Source organism: Callospermophilus lateralis, chromosome 9 (genome assembly GCF_048772815.1).
Source record: "Callospermophilus lateralis isolate mCalLat2 chromosome 9, mCalLat2.hap1, whole genome shotgun sequence".
Taxonomy (NCBI): Eukaryota; Metazoa; Chordata; class Mammalia; order Rodentia; family Sciuridae; genus Callospermophilus; species Callospermophilus lateralis.
Window position 1 is genome coordinate 31,594,284 of NC_135313.1, and position 15,337 is coordinate 31,609,620.

Consider the following 15,337-nt stretch of genomic DNA (forward strand, 5'->3'; position numbering starts at 1 on the left):
TTGAAACATAAATGAAAATGATGATAACTATTTCAAATGTAATGTGTATAGAAGTTACTCTTAAACTGAGAATTGCTCCAGAGTCCTCAAAAATCTCTTGGGAACAAACAATTTGTCTCATTTTTCTAAGAATAGGAAGTACTAAAACTTCTCCTCTGAGGATTAGGACTATGAATTTAGGATAAGAAAATCCGCCCATCCATTACCTATTAGTGTCTTCAGAATCAGGGGAATTGTGCCAGAGGAAGTCAAAACCTGGCATGGATTTTCATAGTCCCAGACATTTTCTCCAGTATGAAGGGGGAAGAAAATCAACATGAAAATTTCTGGGGAGAGTTTCAATGTTTCTACCCATTCATCTCAATTTATTTAAAGTTACCTTTGAAACTAGGATAACTAGATGAATGTCCTATTTAGTTAGGTGATTTAATCTTATAATTCTCCTTCTCAATTATCAGAAAGACCACAGTAAGGTAATAATTGTCCCACTTTTCCAATGTACAAATCTTTTCAACTTATATTAAGTAGTAATCATCAAAAATTAGCATAACCTTAAAAATTACTGACTTGAAGCCTCATTTAAAAGGACATACTCCATAATTTTTTATACCATTTTTTTCTTTGATTGGCGAAAGGTTCTGGAATGAATTTGTAGCTCACACAGCAAAATGTTGTGGAAAGGGACTGTGACTGGAATCATAAAATAAGGATTCTAGTGCGGTACATTCCAGTAATATAGCTATTTAACCTTTGTGGAGTCACTTTATGTCTCAGGACTACTTCTTTTTTTTCCTGGTTTAAAACCTGGTTTAGGTCAGCATTTCCCCAAGTGTGTCCTGTGAAACACAAGGTCTTATGAGCTGCTCCAATAGAAAAAGAGTTTTATGATGGAATACATTTGGGATGTAAATAATATATACCTCAGAACTCAAAAGTTACATATTATTAAAACCACTGAAAACTTCTCTAGTTTAGAACTCTGTTGACCTTTATTTAAGATAGCATTTTCTTTTTTTACTTGATTAAAGGAACTTTTACTATTTTTGGAATTGCATCTAATAAAATCCTATAAAATCAGAGTTCTAAAGAGTGCATTTTGGGAAATGATGGACTAAGGATTCTCTGAGACGCCTAGATTTATGGTACTGTTTCTTATACAGGTACTCAGCCAGTTCCCTGAAACCGGTTCCTCCTTCTGAGTGCTTTATTTCAGAGAAAGTCACCAAATCAGAATCCTTAGGGTTGTCTAAGATGTTTCTCTTTCATTCTCTCCCTCAGACTCAACTATTCATAAAGTCCTAGAGATGTCCCCTTCATCATGTAATCCCCATATCCCTTTCCCATTTTATCCCCATATCACTCTACCCCTATTGAGACTTGCAGCACATCTCCTCAGGGTTGTTGTCATCACCCAAGGGCTAAAATACTTCAAAAGAGTTTATCTTTATTAAATAAATCAGATATTAGTTTCAAACTCCTCAGTTTAGCACATGAGCCCCTTATTAATGAGGCATTCCTACGTTCCCCCCACTGATTTGTCCTGACAAAATGTAATTACTTGCAGGGCCTCTAAGTCTTGGCACTGTTGGCTGCTTCCACAGCAGCACAGGTATTGTTGCCTTTGTCTGACAAGATGGGTCCCTCCTTTATCTGGTTAGCTCCTCCCTGTCATTAAACATTCCCTTCTTCTCCCCACTGGGCAGGCTTTCCTGATTTGGGAATTGGCTGTTTTCTAAAAGTGGTTTCCTTTCCTCCTTTATCCAGCAGACTGTATGAGGGTATGAAGCAGCCTTGTCTTTGTATTTTTGTATTTTAAGGCCTCAGTTGGAGCTCAGCAAACTATCAAATGAGTGATTTCATTATTTAATGGCGCTGATAAGAACCTGCTTGGAATATTTTCTTCTTCTTCTCCTTTTTTTTTTTTTTTTTTGGTACTGGTGATTGAACCCAGGGGAACTCTACCACTAAGCTACATCCCCAGTCCTTTTTATTTTTGATTTTTCAGACAGACTTGATAAGTGCCCAGGTTGGCCTCAAACTTGTGATCCTTCTACCTCAGCCTCCTGAGTCAGCCTCCTGAGTAGGGGGTTTATAGGCGTGTGCCACCACGCCTTGGCTTAAAATCAGTTTTCTAATTAGACTTAACTAACCTAAGCATTTGGATAAGACAGAGTTGACTAGGAGCTATCTAAAAAACATTCAATGGTCTGTTTTTTAAAGGAGATTTCCCTGAAGTGAGTATCTTCTTTATAAGGCATCACAGAGCCTAGTGATAACATTTGATAACAATAGGTTATTTATTAGGTTTGGCACATAGATGTGTTTAATCTCAACAAACCTAGTCACAAAGGAAATAAAGTGAGAGGCTACAGACACATTTGTATGCAATTATCAACTAAAAGATTTAAAGCATTTATTAACTTATAAATACTAGATATTTGGAAGATATCAAAATGAAATTATTGTATTACATTCATTTAGGGAAGAACACAGCTTACTGAAATAATTATAATTAGAGGTAATGAATGATGAATTCCACAGTTTCAAAAAGAAGGCTATGGGAAGTGATCACTAGCACCATTTTGATTTATGAGATATTATTTCACTCCAAATTATTGAAGCACCAACTAAATTTAAAAATTTTAAATGCAGTTATATTTCTAAAGTACAGACTACTCAAGTGTGAAACTCAGCCAGTAACTGTATTGTGTGGTTCTAAATACCAGTTTGAGACAGATTGTATACCAGTTTGGAACAGATTGTGTAAAAAAGACCGAAACCACTTGAAAGTCCTCAAGAATATCAGGAAGTAAGAATGCAATTAACCAAACCAGGATTTGGCCCTACAACAGAGAAATGAATGCTCTGGTTCTTAGAAAGGGAGCCAGTATTTCAGAAATGTATAGTCAATTCAATCAGTGAAAATTCAGGATACAGAAACTTCACAAGCAGATGAAAAGATATGAAAAAAGAAGGTTAAATGATCATTGGAACCAATTCCAGGTAACACTTCCAATTAATACCTCAATTGTTTCTTTTTCTTTTATTCTTAAGTTTTAGGTGACCACAATATCTTTACTTTACACTTATGTGGTGCTGAGGTTTGAACCCAGTGCCTCGTGCATACTAGGCGAACACTTTACCACTGAGCCACAAACTCCTCAATTGTTTTAATTTAACGAAGTTGTTTTGTATGTAGCCATGCAGAAATAGTTTAATTCCATTTTCTCCTTCCTTTGATCAACTTTAGATGAAGGTGAAGGTCAAAAGTAAGGGCAAAAGTTGAAATTTAAAAGTTGGCCTAAGTCAAACCTGCTTCAAAATAAGCAGTATATGAGTAATTTGAAGCTTGGTGGTAAGGGAAAATGCCAACACCCTGCTCCTAAACACTTTAATTAAAGGAGGACATAAATTATAAACACGGAACAAAACAGATTTCGAAGTTAAAAAGTAATTAAAGATAACTGAAACGCCTAATCTCCAAGAGTTTCCCAATATATTCATGGATCTTTAGGTAGCATTTTTGACCGAATTGGGATTTCCTAAAGAAGGGCCTCAGATTTCAACGACAATGGTCTGTAGGTGCCTAAGAAAACATCTGATGCGTTTCTAGAATCTCTGAGTACATGGATGGCATAAAGGCAGATGCATGCAGCTCCTTGACAGATCTGCTCGAAGCTTCACGGTCTCCAGAGGCCCTCGGACAGAAGCCTTTGGGCTCGCTTCCCAGGAAAGGCCAACACCGGGTGGGGCCACACCGGGATTTCTCATTCATTCTCTGATTCACTCGTTCCTGGAGGCGGTTCACAGGGACGTGCTGAGGAAAGGCGGGGCTCGGAGGAGTGCCCGGCTGGGTGCGGTCGGGCGCCTGAGGGCCGGGAGCCCAGGGCCGGCCAGTCCAGCCGGCTGGGGGCCACGGACTAGGGGCTAGGGCGAGTGCCAAGTAGCTGGAGGGGCGCGCGCGGCCGCCTGCGCCGGAAGTGAGCGGTTGGCGGCGGGCGGGGAGCGCGCGGCCGGGCGCGAGGCGGTCCGCCCTTCGGCCGCCCGGCCCTCAGCCCCGCCTTCTGCGTCTCGGCCGGACGCGGCCGCACTCAGGTCCGCCGCCGCGGGGCGCTGCGGCCGCCCCGCCCCGGCCGCCGCCACCCTGTCGGTCCGTCGGTCCGTCAGCCAGTCACGGAGCGCGCGGCGCGGGAGCTGCCGGCGCTGTCTGTGTCTCCGGGGAAGGAGCGCCGCGCCTGCGGAGGAGGCGGTGGCTGGAGGAGCGCGAGCAGTGGCAACCCTGTCCGGGGCCGCGACGTTCGCCGGGGCCGCCGGAGGACCGAGAGGCTGTAGCGGTGAGTGCTCCTCCTCGCCCTCGGCGTCGAGGGAGGGAGTCGGCGGGGCCGGGAGCGCTCCCGCCGCTCCTGCCTCCATTTTCCCGGCGCTCGGCCCGGCCATCCGGGCGCGGTGCGAGCGACCGCTGCCTGGGGCGGGGTCGCTGCCGATCTCGAGCCGGCTGGTCTGCGCCGGGCGAGGAGCCTGCCGGTGCGTGGGGGTCGGCGGGCCTGGGCTGCACCTCGCGTCCCTGGGGGCTGCACGGAGGGAGACAATGAGATCTGGGCCGCCTAGAGAGGGTGCGGTTGGGATTCTCCGACCTGGCTCTGGGGGGCTGGTGGCCCGGGACCGAAGGGAGGAAGGGACTGTTCGCCAACCAGCCGCAAAAACCTGTGACTCTGTGGTATTGCTCAGGCTTCGATGTCCCCCACCATTCACAGATGAGTTCAGTGCAGAGATTTAGAAAGGCGGGGCGCCTTCTGCGTCTTCTCATTAAAGAAGCTAAGTAATCGCTCGCTCCAATGCTTTTCAGCCCCGTTTTATCTTTCCGTGTACATTCCCGCCGGAAATCTAAACTGCAGTTCATTGGGGGTGGGGGCAGAAAGGGAGGCGGCAGTGTAATAGTATTAGTTGGGATGCCTTCGTTTTAAGGTGGTCTCTACGATGTATTTTTCTTAATTAGGCAATGTCTTAGGGTGGCCCCACTGTGTGAGTTGGAAACCGCGTTTGCCTTATACCTTGTATGCACGAAGACGTGGCTTAGTGTGAAATAAGAGCTTATGGGTTTCACATTGTTAACATGAATCTTGTGTATTACATTTCTTATACTCTGTAGGAAGAGCATTGGGGGCAATGTGGGAGAATGGATAGATTCTTTACTTGGTCTTCCAATAAGGGTTGATGTTGTCTGCAGCATTTCCCATGGAGATATGGAGAGCTGCCTAGTGTGTGAAGTCCACTGTAAAAGAACCCTAAAGGTAACGGGCTAGGGGTGAGGCGTGATCGGATTGTTAAAGAGTGGTATTGAATCCATGAGAATATTAAATTCAGTAGACATATGTGAAATACCTACTCTCAGGCAGAGTAAAGGACACAGAGTGAACAAGAACTACAACTTGGGATGGTTCAAAGAGCTCTTTGGAGCTGGGTGGAGGGAAGCGGGTAGGAAACCAGTTCCATATGCACTGGAATTGGCCGGCAACCTGGATAATCTGTTGAACTCTTAAGTAGTTCCCTATCAGTAAACAGGAATAACACCACCTGTTTACACTTCCCCAGATAGTTGTCATCAGGATAAATGAGATAATGTATGCGAAAATAATAGCACCTCTCCTGACACTGGGGTGTTTAGCAAATGTTAATTCCTTTTTTTCCTTTCCTACTGATCTCTGAGGTTTTTTGAGGGGAGGGCGGGTAAAAAGTGGATATAGGTAATTGTAATATGGCACATTATATAATAAATATTGAAGTAAAGATGTAGAATAAGGTAGTCGAGGAGAGAGGTTGATTTTATATTATGGGCATTGGGGGAAAATCCTTTGAATCGTTGGCGTTAAGGATGGGTAGGATTTCAACAGATGCAGTTGGAGAGGGGAAGACATTCCACCTGGAGGTGGTGCTTTCCTTTGAGAGCTGAATTGAGCCTGAGGATCATTGGGGGAGGGGCAAAACAGAGACACAGAAAGGTTTTTAGCTCTTCTTGAGTCTTTCATATTGTCTGTTTTGTTTATGTGTGTGTGTGTGTGTGTGTGTGTCTGGATATAGCTCTGTTCAAGTAAGTACAAAAATATCTGCAAAGCTTAATACCTGATTTCTTTTTGCATTAAATATTTTGTGTTGTTTGAATTGCTGCTCTCTTTTGTTTGAATTTATTAATTATTTGTAGATCTTTCCTTGTGATGAGTATTGCTGATTGTTAGAAGCAGCAACTAATGTTTTAGTGACACTTTAGTAACACCAGGGTCACTAAGATTACATAGAAGGTTATTTATTGACTGAAAGGAGTGGCATATGGAGCACATGGTATGTTTTCACAGTTTTTAACAGTTTGTTTTCTGAAAAGGTATTTTTGACCATTGTCTTTTGAGGATAAAAGTGACTACTATATGAAATACATTAATTTAAGCACTTTATTGACTTATTGAATCCTCACTATAAACTTATTCAATAGATTCATTATTATTTGAGAAAATAGGTACAGATAATACGTTACTTGCCCTAAAACTACAGAGCTATAAAGTAGCAGCCTAATTCTTAAGCTTGCATTCTTAACAATTTTCCTGTACTACTACTGTAGTAAAATAAACAACACACACTTTTTTAAAAAAAACTTTGTGGTAAATTATATAACATAAAATTTGCCCTTTTTTGGTGCTATTTTTAGTGGTATTAAGTGTATTGATACTGTTGTGCAACTATTACATTACCCATCTCCAGAACTTTTTCATTATCCCCAAGCTGAAATTCTACCCATTAAACTATAATTCTCCACCTACCCTTCAGCCTCTAGTAATAATTTTTCTATTTCTGTCTTTATGAATTTGACTACTCCCGGTACTTCATACAAGTTGAATCAAACATTTGTTCTTTTGTGTTTGACTTATGTCGTTTAGCATAATGTAATCAGGATCCATCCATCCTCTAATGTGTATCAGAATTTCTTTCCTTTTCTTAAAATATCTTTAAACTTATAAAGTGTATCAGAATTTCTTTCCCACCCCTTCCAGCACTAAGAGTTGAACCCAGGGCTTTGGGCATGCTAGGCAAGCATCCTACCACTGAGGTACATTCCCAGACCTTTTTTTTTTTTTAATATTTTTTAATTGTTGATGGACTTTTGTTTTTATTTATTTGTATGTGGTGCTGAGAATCAAACCCAGTGCCTCACACATACTAGGCAAGCATGCTACCACTGAGCCACAACCCCAGCCCCCAGACCTTTTTATTTTTGAGACAGGATCTGGATAATTGCTCAGACTTGCTTTAAACTTGAAATTTTCCTGTCTCAGCCTCCTGAGTAGCTGAGTGTGTGCTTTCATTCCTTTTTAAGACTAAGTAATGTGCCATTATATATGTATAACACATTTATGGACATTTGAATTGTTTCTACTGTTTGGTTATTGTGAATAATACTGCTGTGAGCATTGGGGTACAGCTGTCTGAGTCCCTTATTTCAGTTCTTTGGGGTGTATACCCAGAAGTGGAATTGTTAGGTCATATGATAATTTTGGGGGAAACTACCATATTGTTTTCCACAGCAGTTGTGACATGTTACATCCCTACTAGCTGTGTACAGGTTTTCAGATTTCTCCATATTCTTGTCAATTCTTCTCCCCCCATCCCCCCTGTGGTGCTGTGGATTGAAGGCAGGACCCTGCACATACTCTGCCACTGAGCTGTGCCCCCAGTTCCTTTCTTAATATATGTGTATAAATATACATATATATGTATATATGTATATATGTGTGTATATATGTATATATGTATCTCCACACATATATGTGTGTATGTACACATATGAATATATTTATGTGTATTTACATATACTTGGGTATATATACACACACACTTTTTAAAAAATTGTATTCAGTTGTATATAGACACAATACCTATATTTTTATTTATTTTTATGTGGTGCTGAGGATTGAACCCAGTGTATCACACATGCAAGGCAAGCACTTTACCACTGAGCAACAGCCCCAGCTCATACACACAAGTTTTCCATGATTGCTGCTATATGTGTGAAATGGTGTCTCATTGTGGTTTGGATTTGGATTTTCCTAATGAATGATTAGTAATGATGACCATCTTTTCATGTGCTTTTTGGCCATTGGTATATCTTTGGAGGAATGTCTATTCAAGTCCTTTATTCATTTTTAAATTGTGTTTGTAGTTTTGTTGTTGTTGTTGAGTCGTAGGAGTGTTTTTATTTACTCTGGATATTAACCCCTTATTAAATATATGATTTACAAACATTTTCTTCCATTTTGTGGGTTGCCTTTTCACTGTCTTGATATTTTCTTGTAACACATAATATTTTTAGAAATAGATGGACAAATACCTTATGTGGTGCTGAGGATTGAATCTGGTGCCTCATACATACATGCTAGGCAAGTGCTCTACCACTGAGCTGTAGCCCCAGCCCCATTAAATTTCTTTTTTTCTGTTGTTGCCTATGCTTTTTTGGGTCATGTTCAAGAAATCATTGTCAAATGCAGTTTGTGAAGTTTTCCCCTTATACTTTATTCTAGGAGTTTTGTCGTCTTAGCTCTTAAATTTATATCTTAGATCCATTTTGAGTGAATTTTGTATATGGTTTACATAAGGTATTAACTTCATTCTTTTTGTCTGTAGTCCTTTCAGCACTGTTTGTTGAAAGGATTATCTTTTTCTTACTGAATGGTCTTGGCACCTTCCTATTATCATATATGTATATGTATGTACACGTGTGTATGTTTAAAATTTTTAACACATTGAAGATCGTAGTACTACATGGTTATATATAATTAATTTTGTAGGGGGCAGACATTCTGTCTTTACTGTCTCTGTGCTTGTGAATTTTAAATGGTCATTGATAAGGAAGGCCATAGACTGAAGTAGATTTCATTTTAGAAATCCAGTTCTTGTGCAGATCTATTTATAATTGTCTCAGCAATACCTTACTGTGGCATATGCATGGTACTCAATTAATAAACAAGACCTAGGCACATTTCTTTGGGAGCATACTCATCCTGTGTTAGTCATTTTGCTTAGTAACAATGAACACGTAACAGTAAGTTCTCATATTACAAATTAGGTTTTTTATAGCTCATTGCAAGTTTTGAGTTTTTCTTATTTGCCTTATAAGCAGTTGTTAAATATTGTTATTAAGTCAATTTTGGAAGAAGAGATTATTGTTTATTATTTTTAAGTTTTGGATTCATATAGTTGAGGCTACAGAGTGGACCCTTAAAAGCTGCAAACAAAACACTGCCTACTTGCAGCTATTATCTGGGCAAAATTAAAGCAAGATTTTTCAGGGCTGGGGTTGTGGCTCAGCGGTAGAGTGCTTGTCTCACATGTGCAAGACACTGGGTTCGATCCTCATCAACACATAATAATAAATAGATAAAATAAAACTACTGTGTCCATCTACAACTAAAAATGTATTTTAAAAAGTAAACATGTTGCTGGGATGCCATGGCACATGCCTATAATCCCAACAGCTTGGGAGGTTGAGGCAGGAGGATTTCGAGTTCGAAGCTAGCCTCAGTAGTGGCGAGGCACTAAGCAATTCAGTGAGACCCTGTCTCTAAATAAAAAATACAAAATGGGGCTGGGGATGTGGCTCAGTGGTCCAGTGCCCCTTAGTTCAAACTTCAGTACAATAAATAAATAAATAAATAAATAAATAAATAAAGTAAACGTGTTATTTAGGTGGTCATAAGACTGTAACTAAAATACCTAATTCACACCTTCTTCAGCTTATAAGAAGTTAACATAATGTACTTGAACAAAAAAATAACATTAGCAACACTTTAGCCAGTTTTACATGGGATACTCATATAAAACTTCATCCAGAAAAATTTTATTGTGAAATAGTAGTCAACTTCCAGATTTATAATTTCTAAAGTTTCATCCCATGCTATTATTTTAATCTAAAATATTTACCACACTTTGAGGTTAGTATCTTAAAGCACATGATTCATGGTTTATACACTGGATTTTTAAAAGAAATATATACTTTAAAAATATATGCTGTTAATAAAATGCATACTGTTTCTCTGCATTAGGCGCATCTAGGCATAATCAAGAAAGCAAAGAGACAAATATTCTCCAAAATAAAAAGGATGCCATTTTAAGTGGCACTTTAAGACAGGACTTGGTAGAGAATGTGATTGAAGAAGCTGGGTCTACAAAAAAGCAGACCTAGGAGTTAAAAACAAGTGAAGAGCCCGGTGCGCAGTGGCACCCGCCTATAATCCCAGGCAGGAGGATTGTGAGTTCAAAGCTGGCCTCAGCAATGGCAAGCAACTCAGTGAGACCCTGTCTTTATATAAAATACAAAATAGGGCTGGGGATGTGGCTCAGTGGTCAAGTGCTTCTGAATTCAATCCCCAGTACCAAAAAAAAAAAAGGTGAAGAGATTAGATTTGGAAAAGTGAGACAGTTCATTAGATGCAGAAAAAAAGCAAGATTGAGAGGTCTATGATAATGTTTTATCATTCTGTAAGACTATTATAATATAAGCTCCTTGAAGAATGGTAACGTGTAGTGAAAATTGACTGTAAAAATAGTAGATAGACCCAAATACTATAGAATCATAAGTCACTTTTGTAACTACACTTTAAAAAATGGAATGCCTTAACCCTTTAGGACAATTTTACTAAATTTGAGATGTCAAGAAAAGTGTTAGCTAAGTCAGAACCACAAGACAACTACTGTAACTTGCAAATATAAATATATTCTTTATGTCATAAAGAATTGTGCATGCCTCAGTCCTCTATGCACAATTTCCAAGCATAGTTTTTCTCCCTGATTTTTCCAGTCAAAAACCTATTTATCCTTTGGACCCAGCTGCATTGCTGTGCATCTCTCTGAAGCTGTGAAAGCAGAATTAATTACTTTCTTCATCATGCCTATAGGCCTTACTTGCTTTGCTTTATGTTGTAGTTAATTGTGTACTGTCTTACATCTCATTTTGTTCTGGAGTATCACACCTGGTTTTACTCGTCTAAAATATACCCCTTGGTCCCTTAAGTGTACATGATAGAAATTCAGTGATAAGGTTTTCATGAAAGCCCTTATTTAAGGAATTCTTTTTTTTTTAAGAGTTTGTAATGTTTTTTTCTTTAATACCTTTATTCCTTTCATTTTTTTATTTCATTTTTTATTTTTTAAAAATATTTTTTAGTTATGGATGGATGCAATATCTTTATTTTGTTTATTCATTTTTATTTGGTGTGAGGATCTAACCCTGTGTGAGGCACGCTCTGCCATTGAGCCACAACCCCAGCACCCCCGCATTCATTTATTTTTATGTGGTGCTGAGGATCAAACCCAGGGCCCTGGGCATGCTAGGCGAGCACTCTACCGTTGAGCCACAATTCCAACCCCTTTAAGGAATTCTTTATAGTTCGCATTAAATCTACTGTTTATTTTATTTATAAAGGATAATTATTTCTTGGCTCATTGGTTTATTTCATATTGTAACAGATTACATTGGAAAATGGTGAAGGAAATTAGTGATTCCCCCATATCTGTGAGTAGTATGCCTCGCAAGTGTTAGCAATGGTTAAAAAACCTTTTTGTTTACCCTATGTTTCAAAAATAAATTGTACATTTTAAAGCAAAAGCAGTGAACATGAAAATATTGGTTTTTAGTACTTGGTGATAGGGAATTTCCAAAGTCTGAGTCTTAAATCTGTTTTCTTTGGTACTTGTTTTTGATATTGTTATTAATCGAAAGGAAACTCATTAAGGAACTTGTAATCAAAAGAGCAGGTACATATTTGGCTGTACTTTCTGAATGCAAATACTCATAATTAAGTTTCTGTCCAGTGTTTATACAGGTTTGACTTAGAGTTTGCTTTTCTTATATCAGTAGGCTGTTCTTGCAAACCAATTCAAGATACATTGAATGCTATTGGAAGGTGTTTTAATGTTAGAAATGGCTTCTCTGTTCAAACAGAATGAATGTACAGGTATGAGAGTTTTTGTTTTTGTTTTTTTCAGAATACAGTTATTCCTAAGTTTTAAGCTCTCTTACCTTTAAGGGACAGGCAGATTTACCATGTTTTTGTTTTTTAAAAATAAAAGCTAGGTAGCATATTGCCACAACCACTTGTCAATCATGAAAAGTTATCAAATTTAGTTTTTGTTGATGTAAAAGATAAATACTTAACTCATCTTTTAAATATCAACTCTTTTTATATATATTTTTTTTAGTTGTAGATGGACACAATATCTTTATTTTTATTTATTTATTTTTTTTAATGTGCTGAGGATCAAAATCAGGGCCTCACATATGCAAGGGGAGGGCTCTACCACTGAGCCACAACTCAGCAAGCCCAAATATCAACTCTTTTAAAATACTTTTCTATGAGACAGCCAGTAAAGCTGTTTGCTACAAAATGCTAAGGTCACTCCTCAACCACATCAATAACATCCTGGAACCCTTGGCTCTTTTCTTGCTTCATCTTCTCTTTTGCTGCAGTATTTGGTTTTTAAAATTCAACATCCTCATCCCCAGCTTTCTTTTATTAAGGTCAAAGCAGCTGCTTCATGAAAGCTGCTTCAGATTTTGTGTTACAATTTTTCATCAATCATTGTTTCTATTAAGGAAATTATTTACTGGAACACCAGTCTCTGGTAACAGTTTACAAAAAAGGTAAATTATTTCATTACTGAAAAAAAATGTAGCAAATACTATCACTCTTCCTCTTGAGACTTAGAATTGCTTACTACCTGAATACTTAGCTTACTTTATATGTATGACTGTCTGAGAGGTGGCCACAGTAAAGATGTCAGTGTCACCCTGCATGTTAAAAGATATATATTATAGTTAGAATACACATATATATTAAGATAAAGATTAAATAAAAATAGAACTTCTAATATGATATCTACTGAATTATCACTCATCTCCTAAGGTATGAATCACCTCAGTTTTGAAAACATTTACACACATATATGTATATATGTGTGTGTGTGTACATGTATGTGTATATATTTAAGTTGTTGGTTAACCTTTATTTGTTTATTTTATTTATTTATATGTGGTGCTGAGAATCGAACCCAGTGCCTCACTCATGCCAGGCAAGTGCGCTACCGCTCAGCCATAGCCCCAGCCCCTTGAAAACATTATTAATTGAATTTATATTGTTCATAATGAGCCTTTCATATTATTTCATTTCATACTGTATAATATTCTTATGCCATCTTAAAAATAGAATGACTATGGACAAGACATTCTGGTTCTCTAACTGGAAAATAATGTTTTTGAAAAAAAGGAGGTAAATGTCAGCAAAGTGAGACCTTAATAAAATTTGTTCTTTCCCACAGTTGAAACTGTGGAACCTGTTTCAGAAACTGTAGACCTGTTTCAAAAGCCTAAATTTGGATTTTGCATTTTTCTTTCAGAAATTGTTCAGGTAAATCAGAAGTACCAATTAAATATAAGTTTAATTATTCAGTAGTATTTGATAGAATTTTTTTCATGTCCGTAGTAAGATTTTTTTCCCCTTAGTACCCCTAGCAAGACATAAAATATTTCCCATGACTCTATCATTGACCTTTTTAGTCTCAACTTCTTACCATCTCCGAAGCAACTTCAGTCACAATTGCTTCACACCAGGTAAGTTTTTCCTGTTCTGTAACTTCATGTTAATTGAATCTTATCTATGTATATTTTGTCTCTAGCTTCTTGTACTCAGCATAATTTTAGATTTCTTTGTTATTGCATATATCAATAGTTTCTTTTTATTGCTGAGTAATATTCAGTTGTATGTATATGCCATAAATTGCTTATCCAGTTTCCTGTTGATGAGCAACAGATCTGGTTCCACTTTGGAATAATGAAGGAAACAACTGTGAACATTTTTGTAGGAGTCTTTTTGTGACTCTACTTGGATAAAGGAGAGGGATTGGTAGATGTTCCTTTTTTGAACTATATTAAGAAAAGTGCACATTATCAGAAGTGTACATGTTTTCAATTCCTGTATAACTAGTACACAGATAAAAGAAAATTACCAGTGTGTCAGAATTGTTCTTCATTGACTTCTCAATACCTCAGCACTCTCATGAATAGTCACTGTCTTGACTTCTTTTTTGTGGGGAGGGGGGTACCAGGGATTGAACTGAGAGGCACTTGAACACTGAACCATGACCCCAGCCCTATTTTGTATCCTTTTTACAGACAGCCCACAGCCTTAACTTCTAACTCTAATTCTGCTATGAAGTATTTTGGCTTTTTTTTTTAATATATATTTTTTAGTTGTAGATGGACACAGTACTTTTATTTTATTTTTGTATGGTGCTGGGGATCGGACCCAGCACCTCATGCATGCTAGAGGAGCGCTCTACTTGAACTCTTACTCAGCCACAACCCTGGCCCCCCCAGCTTGCTTGTTTTATAAAAAATTATTTTTACCACTTTGTTGATATAATTTTTTATAATAAACTGCATATATTAAAGCATACAATTTGATAAGTTTTCATAACACTTATTAAACCATTACAACAAGATAGCAAATATTGGTCAGGTGCAGTGGCACACGCCTGTAATCCCAGCAGCTCGGTAGGCTGAGGCAAGAGAATCGAGAGTTCAAAGCCAGCCTCAGCAAAAGTGAGGCACTAAGCAACTCAATGAGACCCTGTCTCTGATCTTTTTTTTTTTTTTTTTTTTTAGGTGTAGATGGACACAACACAATGCCTTTATTTTTATGTGGTGCTGAGAATCGAACCCAGGTCCTGCCTGTGCTAGGCAAGCACTCTACCACTGAGCCACAATCCCAGCCCCGAGACCCTGTCTCTAGATAAAATATAAAATAGGATTGGGGATGTGGCTCAGTGGTCAAGTGTCCCTGAGTTCAATCCCGTGTACCCGCCCCCCCCTTCCCCCCCCAAAAAAAAACAAATATTTCCATTATCCCCTAAAGTTTCTTTGTATACTTTTGGATTTTATGCCACTCTTAACCCATCTCCTAACAGCCTGTTCTCCACACCCCTGCCTGGCTTGTTTTCATGCAGAATAATGATTTTTAGATTGTTCCGTATTGCCTAGATTAGTTCTTTTTTTATTGCTGAATGTTATTCCAATGTGTATATATACTATGTTTTGTGTGCTTTTCCCATTTTTGGCTTTTACAGATAATGGTGGTAGGATATCTGTGGACATGTTTTCATTTTTCTTAGATAAATTCCTATGAGGGCATGCTAGGTTATAAGGTACGTATATTTTTAACTTTTTAAGAAATGGGTGAATTTTTCCAAAGATGTACCATGTTATATATCCAATAGCAATTAAATAGTGTTTCTTATTGCT

At 38.3% G+C, this 15,337-nt stretch overlaps 1 protein-coding gene across 2 annotated transcripts in view; it reads left to right on the plus strand.

The window, feature by feature from the left end:
• Positions 1-4,108: 4,108 nt before the first annotated feature.
• Raph1 (Ras association (RalGDS/AF-6) and pleckstrin homology domains 1) overlaps positions 4,109-15,337 on the plus strand; it is a 96,563-nt gene continuing 85,334 nt past the window's right edge. For both annotated transcript variants that reach the window (XM_076866904.2, XM_076866905.2), the window contains exon 1: positions 4,109-4,334. The gene's annotated coding sequence lies outside the window, so the exon portion shown is untranslated. The remainder of the gene's footprint in view (positions 4,335-15,337) is intronic.